This window comes from Amblyomma americanum, chromosome 10 (assembly GCF_052857255.1).
Source record: "Amblyomma americanum isolate KBUSLIRL-KWMA chromosome 10, ASM5285725v1, whole genome shotgun sequence".
Lineage (NCBI taxonomy): Eukaryota > Metazoa > Arthropoda > Arachnida > Ixodida > Ixodidae > Amblyomma > Amblyomma americanum.
Genome location: NC_135506.1, coordinates 92706307 through 92714115, shown reverse-complemented (window position 1 = coordinate 92714115; position 7809 = coordinate 92706307). Strand labels below are relative to the sequence as shown.

The 7809-nt window shown below is 48.6% G+C and overlaps 1 pseudogene; it reads right to left on the bottom strand.

The window, feature by feature from the left end:
• Nucleotides 1–148: 148 nt before the first annotated feature.
• On the bottom strand, nt 149–1291 carry LOC144108549 (uncharacterized; annotated as a pseudogene).
• Nucleotides 1292–7809: the final 6518 nt, after the last annotated feature.

Sequence of the window (7809 nt, the reverse complement as noted above, 5' to 3'; positions counted from 1 at the left end):
GCGCAAAGAGGGGCGCAAACGTCGGGGGGCTCACTATCGGCTGTAGGGCCCTTTCGATGTAGGTGAATCTGTTCGTGTTCTCGGCTTGGTAGGTCTCCATTGTTTGTTTCATTGCTGTCACTGATGTGATGTTCGTCGTTATTAATTGTTAGAGTTTGGTGAATCTCGCTTCGAATTTTGCCTCGGGGTTGTCGATTCGATCGTTTTCTGTTTGCTTGCGCGTGGCCTCGACGGCTTGCTTCTTCGGTGCCGGTTCCTCTACGGCTGTCTCCTGGGTGTTCATGGTTTTTTCGTCGGTTTTGCTTGTACTTGGCGTGGGTCTCTGTAGAGGCTCGTTGTTGCATAGCAGCAAATTACAGATCTCGGCGATCTCTCTCGTGAGACTGTTGATGGTCGTTCGCAACGCCGCGTTCTCTTGTCTTAAGGTCTGGTTGGCTACTGGCGCCTTGTTTATATCGTCTTTCTTCGTGGCTTCGCTGATTTTCTGCGCGTTCCTTATATTGTTCTCTTTAGCTGCGTCGACCCAGCTGACTCGCTCACGGCAGCTGGTGGCTTGTCGAGTGGCGGGAAATCGCTCTCCGACAGCAGCTGGCGTTCGGCCTATCGGCGCTCCCATTGTCGCTTGCGCACTACGTAGGGGATCTTGTATTTCGCCTTGTACGTTCGGTCTCCAGTCGGGTGTTCGTCCCCGCACAACTTACATTTTGGGCTAGAGCGATGATCTTTGGGGTTGGTGAGTCCGCAGGCAAGGCACGTCTTGACTGTTGGGGTCGGGCACATGTCCTTTCGGTGTCCCACTCGGCCGCACTGCTGGCGGCAAACGTCGATCTGTTTTCTGTAGAGGCGGCACGGTATCACAGGGACTTCGTATCGGACGAAATTCGGTACCTTGGATCCCTGGAACACCACAATCACGGTGGTCGTGGTGCCGATCCTCTTTGCGCCCACTGCTAGCGGGTTTTTCTCGTTGACGATGTTCCTATCTAGCTCGGCGGTGCTCGCGTCGATGGGAATGCCTCTGATGACCCCTTTACATTGTCGTGAGGAGCCGTGCGATATGCGCTGACCTCGTAGGGTTTGCCTTGAATATAAATTTCCTGAATTTTAGTGTACCTTGCCGCGTTGTCTTCGTTCGGTGTACTGACGACCATGATGTTCTGTTGCGTGTTGGGCAGATGGCGTCCGCGGCGCTTTCCTCGCTCGTGATCTTGGCCGCGGCGAGTATGGCCGCAGCGACGGTGGTGGTGCCGGTCTTTACGATGTCCAGTCCCCCTCTGGGTCTGACGACCATGGTGGAGGGTACGCCGGGAAGGGGAAGTTGATATAGAAAATAAGGCGAAAAGCTCTGGGACCACGGTGCAGGCAGGAGTGGGGAAGAATGACTCTTGAGGCACTGTATGAATTGTAATGGAGTTTCTGCAGGGCAGAGGAGAAGGAGCATATGGATAGAAATGGGGAAAGGCTATGGGCATATGCTGCCGGCAGGAGGGAGGAAAGAAGGATGATAGTAGGAGAAAGGAACGAGAGACAGAGTGCTCGTTATGCGGGTGCGGCTTATTGAGCCGTTCTTGGCGTAAGTGTCTTAGTATTAAGAGTAATGTGGATTATTTATCGGTATTCTTAATTCAAGAGACTGCAGGATTTGCCGGCCAGTGGCGGCTTGTGTCAGTCGAAGATGTTTTTCTTGCCGGCGCACATGTTCTCTGTTCTGTGAAGGCGTATTTGTTAGAGGCTGGCAGTTGTTGCATTCATGGGAAGGTGGAGGACGACTTTGAATGCCCGACGATTGTGAGCATCGAAACGTCGATGCCTGGACGAGATAGCTGGAGATATGGGGTGGAGTAGAACATTCGGCTGCGTACAAAGGCGTGAAGAAGGCGATGTAGGCCGTACTCCTTCATGCCTCTGTAGAGGCCCGACACCCGGCTGGCGAGGTACGATATCGCCTCTACAACCTGCTTGAGTCTCCGGGAGGCAGTGGTGTTCAATCCTTTGCTTTGGATAAGCATACACAGTATCTGGAGTGTTTCAACCTATGGTACCAGTCTGCCATACATTTTTATGACGATAAGGAAGCAGGTGGAGATGCAGTTCTTGGGACGGATGCAGAGCAGTTCAGACTTCAGTATGAAACAGACAAGTCCGACGATAACTACTTAAATTTGGTTCAGGTTGCTAGTGTGCCCTCTATGGCGCCATCACTGTCATTGTGGTTCATAGCCTTATGTGTTCGGCATGGAGGGCAAGTTTCAGGTCAGGAGTGGCTGCCAGTTATTGGTCTAAAGGATTGAGACTAACGTGAAGTAAGAAAGCTCGGATGAAAAACCCTTGAGGGGTGCCGGCGCTCTTTAGAGAGTATACGAGGTAAGTGAACGGGCCGAAGTTACGCTCAGCCGAGCGTGCTGTGAAAAAGGCATTAATGTAGTTATACGTACGTCAAGCCACATTCAGTGTGGAGCGTGTAGTCGTGATCGCATGACATTCCACGCAATCAAAGCCTTTAGATAAATTCAAAGCTAAGACTGTCTTGGTGTGACCTGGAATAAAAGGATCGAAGATGCCATCGGTGACTTGCAGCATGGCGTCTAGTGTGGACAAATGGGGGCGGAACCTCACAATGCTCTGAGGCTGAAGACACGGTCCGCCATATGCTGTGTGAGATTCGCTAAAACCACATGCCCTCAAATTTTTTCCTACAGATGAGATTAGCGAGATTTGGTGAATGTTTTGGAGCGTTAAGTGTTTTTCTGAGCCTCGCGATGAATATTACCTTCTCGTGGAGCAAGAACTGGAATTGGGAGCCCTTCTTCCCGCACTGGTTAATGTACTCCGTAATGTGGGAGATGGATCGATCATATAGATGACGGAGCATTGTGCTGATGACCTGGTCGGAGCTGTGCGAGGAATGCGCGCGAAGAGTCAAGAGGGCTGCTCTGACGTACCCTTCGTTATGTCGCCGTCATGTTCGAGGTTGGGCTATCGTGTGTATGAGCGGAAGCGATTTGGTAGGCCGACCGATGTGTAGGTATCGCAGAGTGTATCGACGACTGCATTGGGAATGTTAATGTTCCCATGTATGAGCCGGGTGACATGGTATAGAGTGGTCGTTTTTGTCTTTGACGAATTGATTAGGTCACCAGGGAGCTGCCAAAGCAGTTAGGTGGACGATTTCCTGGCGATGCCGTCGCTTACCTCTCCCGAATTTGAGCGGCAGAGCTGCTTTGAATATTGTTAGATTTGTGATTGTAGAGCTGCTATTTGGTTGGTTTGTTTGTTTATTAGGGTTTAACGTCCCGAAACAACTCAGGCTATGAGAGGCGCCGTAGTGGAGGGCTCCGGAAATTCCGACCACCTGGGCTTCTTAAACGTGCACTGACATCGCACAGTACACGGGCCTCTAGAATTTTGCCTCCATCTAAATTCGGCCGCCACGGCCGAGAGCTGCTAATAGTTTTTTAGTGTTGTGTTATGTTTGTCCTGTTCCACCCCTATAGAAGGCTGCTATTGCGAATGACAGCTAAAAGTTAGGTGGCAAAAACGCGAGTAAACCTTGTTTGACGAGTAGAAATTTGGTTTGCTTGCTTTTTCAAAGGACGAGACCACTGGTTCGCAACAGTTTTCTTTTTTTCTTCATAGGTAGAATCTCGCTGTATCTGTTGCCGAAGTTCTTTGGTTCCTCCATGATTGCCGAGCTCGCTACTGCTCGCGCCACTTGGCGTGGGTGCACCGGTTTCTGTGAGCTCGTCTTGAGCCTGAGTTTAAGATTGAGAAGACGAACTGCATCTACTCGGACGCTGTTTTGAAGGAAGGTGACGTTGGAGGAAGGTGACATGGCCCAGCAACCCTGGCTGCGGGGCAGCGGCAAAGCACCTTGCGGTGTTGCGCTAGCTCGCTAAATTTCTCCTTGTTTTTTCTGTGCCTGATTCCTCCTGTTCTGGAGTGATCGGGTGCGGGACGAGAGCTTAATTTCTACTTCTTCTCCCGGCCGTGGGTTTTCACATTGGTCGGCATCTCTTCCTCAAAACCAGCTCCCACTTTATCTCTTTTTCCGCAGTGGAGTTTCGAGCATTCCGTTCGCCTTAGTGCCTTCCGATGGAGGCGCGATCCGACTGAACAACCCGGAGGCAGTACAGGTGGCTTTTCAGTCAACATCGAAGAACTTCATGCGCATTAGCGATGTCCGGCAGTTCGGCAGGGTTGGCATTTTGTGCAGGTCATCGGATAAAGACTGTATTGAAGACCTGCTAAAGTGTACGACCTTCGCCAACCACCCGGTGAGCGCATTCATTCCGCGTCATCTAGCATGTTCCAAGGGCTTGGTCCGAGGGGTCGACTTTCGATTGAGCCCGGTGGAAACGCTTGAGAGCCTCTCGCCTGCGGGAGTGATTGCTGTCCATCGATGCAGCAGGATGGTTGACGAAGTAAAAATTCCTACGAAGTCCGTCATTGCCGAATTTGCAGGAATATTTTGCCCGTCAAAGATTAAGCTGTGGCAATTGGTTTTTTGAGTAGATACCTTTAACTCTCGGTCCTTTCAGTGTCAAAACTGCTGGCGATTTGGCCACAGCGGCAAAGCCTGCAAATCGCCGTTACGCTGCTGTGTCTGTGGGGAACATCATTGCAGAGAGGAATGTCCTGAACAGCAAGAGAAATGTTTGTGTAGTGGTGCTCACCCTGCTGATTCGCATGACTGTCCTGCACGAGCAAAAGAAGTTCAGGTGCTTGAGCTTATAGACAAGCACATATGCATGCGGAGAGAGGCTTTTTCCGCAGTCAAGGAGAGAGCCTCAGGCTACTCTAGTGCGGCCACCAAATGCCCACCCATAATGGATTCTAGTTGGTCCCAGGCTATTACAGCGGCAGTTAAGAAGGCTGTGGCAAATGCAATGGATCGCATTATGGAAACCGTATCCACGTGCATTTCGCAGGTTATAGCTGCTCAGATAACCAATCTTCTGCAGGTGTCCACCGCTCCGCACTTGCCTTCTTTGGCTTCGGAAGCTGCTCCTATTTCTGTAGTCATCGATTCCGCTCCACAGGGCCAAGAACAATGTCAGCAACAAAAGACCTGTCAGGCCTCTCCTTCGAACAGCGTTGCAGACGAGTCCTCTATGGACAGTATGGATATGGAGTCTGACCTCCGCGGCCAGAAACGAAGTGGGTCTTCTCTGAATATTGCAGGTGCATCTTGCCCCTAGTCAAAAACAAAGAAAAGTAACGCAAGTAAAAATGCTAAGACCATGATTTCAGGAAAAGCAGTCGCGGCTGCGGCACTGCTGCCAAGATAGGGTTCCTAAGTGTACTCCAGTGGAATTGTCGATCTATATTCTCAGCTTCAACAGATTTAAATTGCCTATGCAATTACCTTCTACCAAATTTAGTTACTTTACAGGAAACATGGCTAACTATAAATTTCAATTATCATCTCAAGGATTACCGTCCGTTCCGGCTTGACCGGTCATCACGAGGGGGAGGGTGGTTAGTGCTCATCTCTACAATGTTTTGCCACAGGGCATGCATTTCTTTCAATATGCGGACAATGAATGTGAAATCCTTGCGGTTGACCTCAGTGTCCCAGGTCAGCAGCCGTTTACTGTAGCTAATGTATATTTCTCGTCTGGTGTGCGTGACACTCGTCCCCTTGACTCACTCATGTCTAGTAGCCGATCTCAGGTTCTATTGGAGACTTCAATTCGCACACTGTGACGGGGGGGGGGGGGGGTATAAAACAGACAGCTTTGGTTCTAGACTTTTTTATTGGGCTTCTGACAACAACCTGGTCTGCAACAATTCCGGATTACCTACGTTTGTTCTTTGACAATTCCGCTCGGCTTTCGATTTAACTTTTTCTGCCCCAGGAGTCTCTGTTTTGTCTTGGGCGCCTGTTGACTGTGCAACAAACAGTGATCATCTACCAATTACTTTGAAGTTTGCGTGTAAACTAAGTCCTCCTGAGCGACATCAGTGCACGTTAATAAATTACAGCTGCTTTACTTCAGACCCTTACGCTGAGATAAGTGCCGAAAGCTAGGCTGCACATCCATGTTCAGTACTAGACCATGCAAGGCAAAATTTTGAATTTTTGGTTAAGTTAACCAAGGCTGCAATCACGAACAATTGGTGGAATGCTGAGTGCACACGTGCATACAGACGACGAAAAGCAGCTTGGAAGATACTTCTCATCAATAAAGTCCCCAAAAATAGTTTGGATTATAAGTATGTTGCAGCAACATTTAAGCGCACTGTCGCCCGTGCAAAGGAGGAGTAAAATACAAGTCATAATGATTTCCTTTCACAATCATGAAATAAACGAGCTTTGTTTAATTTCATGAGGCGCAACAAGGTGATTCCCCCGGCTGCCAACATTGAATTCCTCGTTCAGTCCTCTGCTTACAGCGGAAAGGCTTTAGAGGATATTGCGTGTGGCCTAGAGCTTCGCTTTCATCCGCTATACCGTCTCCTGCTATATTCACATGCACCTCAAGTGATTTCACTGGGGTCTCTATGCCTGAGCTGTCGCAAAGTGTTCTGCGCTTATCCCAAACGGCTCCCTGCCCCGTAAGGTAACTTCATCTACGATTAAAGTTTAGTTCAAAGAATCTCCTGCAGACCTGATGGCTACAGTTAACCATTCTATTAAATGTCCATGAATACCTCATGAGTGGCGTCTGGCGGAAATAGTTCCACTGCTTAAAAAGCAAGGGGAGGGCTTAACTATATACAACATACGCCCAATTTCATTAACATCGAACCTAGTGAAATTGGTGGAAAAGGTCCTCCTCTGCCGCGTCATGTCATTCATTTCGAAAAATGCTCTCTTGAATTCATGTCAAATTGGTTTCAGGGTAGGTTGTTCAATTTGGTGTGCTCATACTGACCCAGAGATTCGTATTAAATTAGCTCGTAATAGAAAAGAGTTTGCTGCGCTTGTCACCGTGGATGTCAGTAAAGCATACGACAGCGTGGAGCACTCGACACTGATACTAAGATTAGAGGAACTGAATTTCCCAAGCTATTTTGTAGCCTGGATTTCTGTTTTTTGGAAGATAGAGAATTTTACTGCTGCCAAAATGGTGTTTTCTCAAAGAGAATTCCACAGACAAGAGGTGCACCGCAAGGATCAGTTCTCTAACCTGTTCTTTTTAACATTTTTCTAAGCTCAATTCCATGCATTGAAAATGGGAAAACTTTTGTGCACGCCGGCGATATTGCATTTTTTTGCATCAGCAGGTGACATTCACACTCTTCATCGACCCCTGCAAAATTACCTCAATGTTCTTGACAACTGGTTAGGAAGAATTCACCTGTCCCTCAATGTGAAGAAACGCGCATTGTTAGTAGTTCCGGTTTCTGTTCCTGTAAATATCTGTCTGGTCTATAGAAATAACATAATGCCTCAAATTCAGACGGTGAAGAATCTCGGAGTCATATATGACGCTACTCTATCCTGGCGACCACACATTGAGGAAGTTTCTGCAAAATGAGTTCGGGCCATTGACATCCTACGCAGGCTTTGTAGTGCTAGGTCAGGCATGAGAAGGCATACACTTCTGATGATTTATAAAATGCACATCCGCCCAATTTTGGAGTTCGGGTGTGTTTCATTCTCAGGAGCTCCTGCCTATAAGCTTCGCCCTCTTGTGATGTTGGAGCGTGAGTGTTTGTGCCTTTGTCTGGGGCTTCCAAAATATGTCGCCAATGCTGTTCTGCACCTTGAGGCGCGAATCCTATCGTTATCAGCTAGGTTTCGCCTTTTAACAGTTCAAATATTTTTAAAATTGTGCGACTCACCTCTTCACGCTTCCAGTA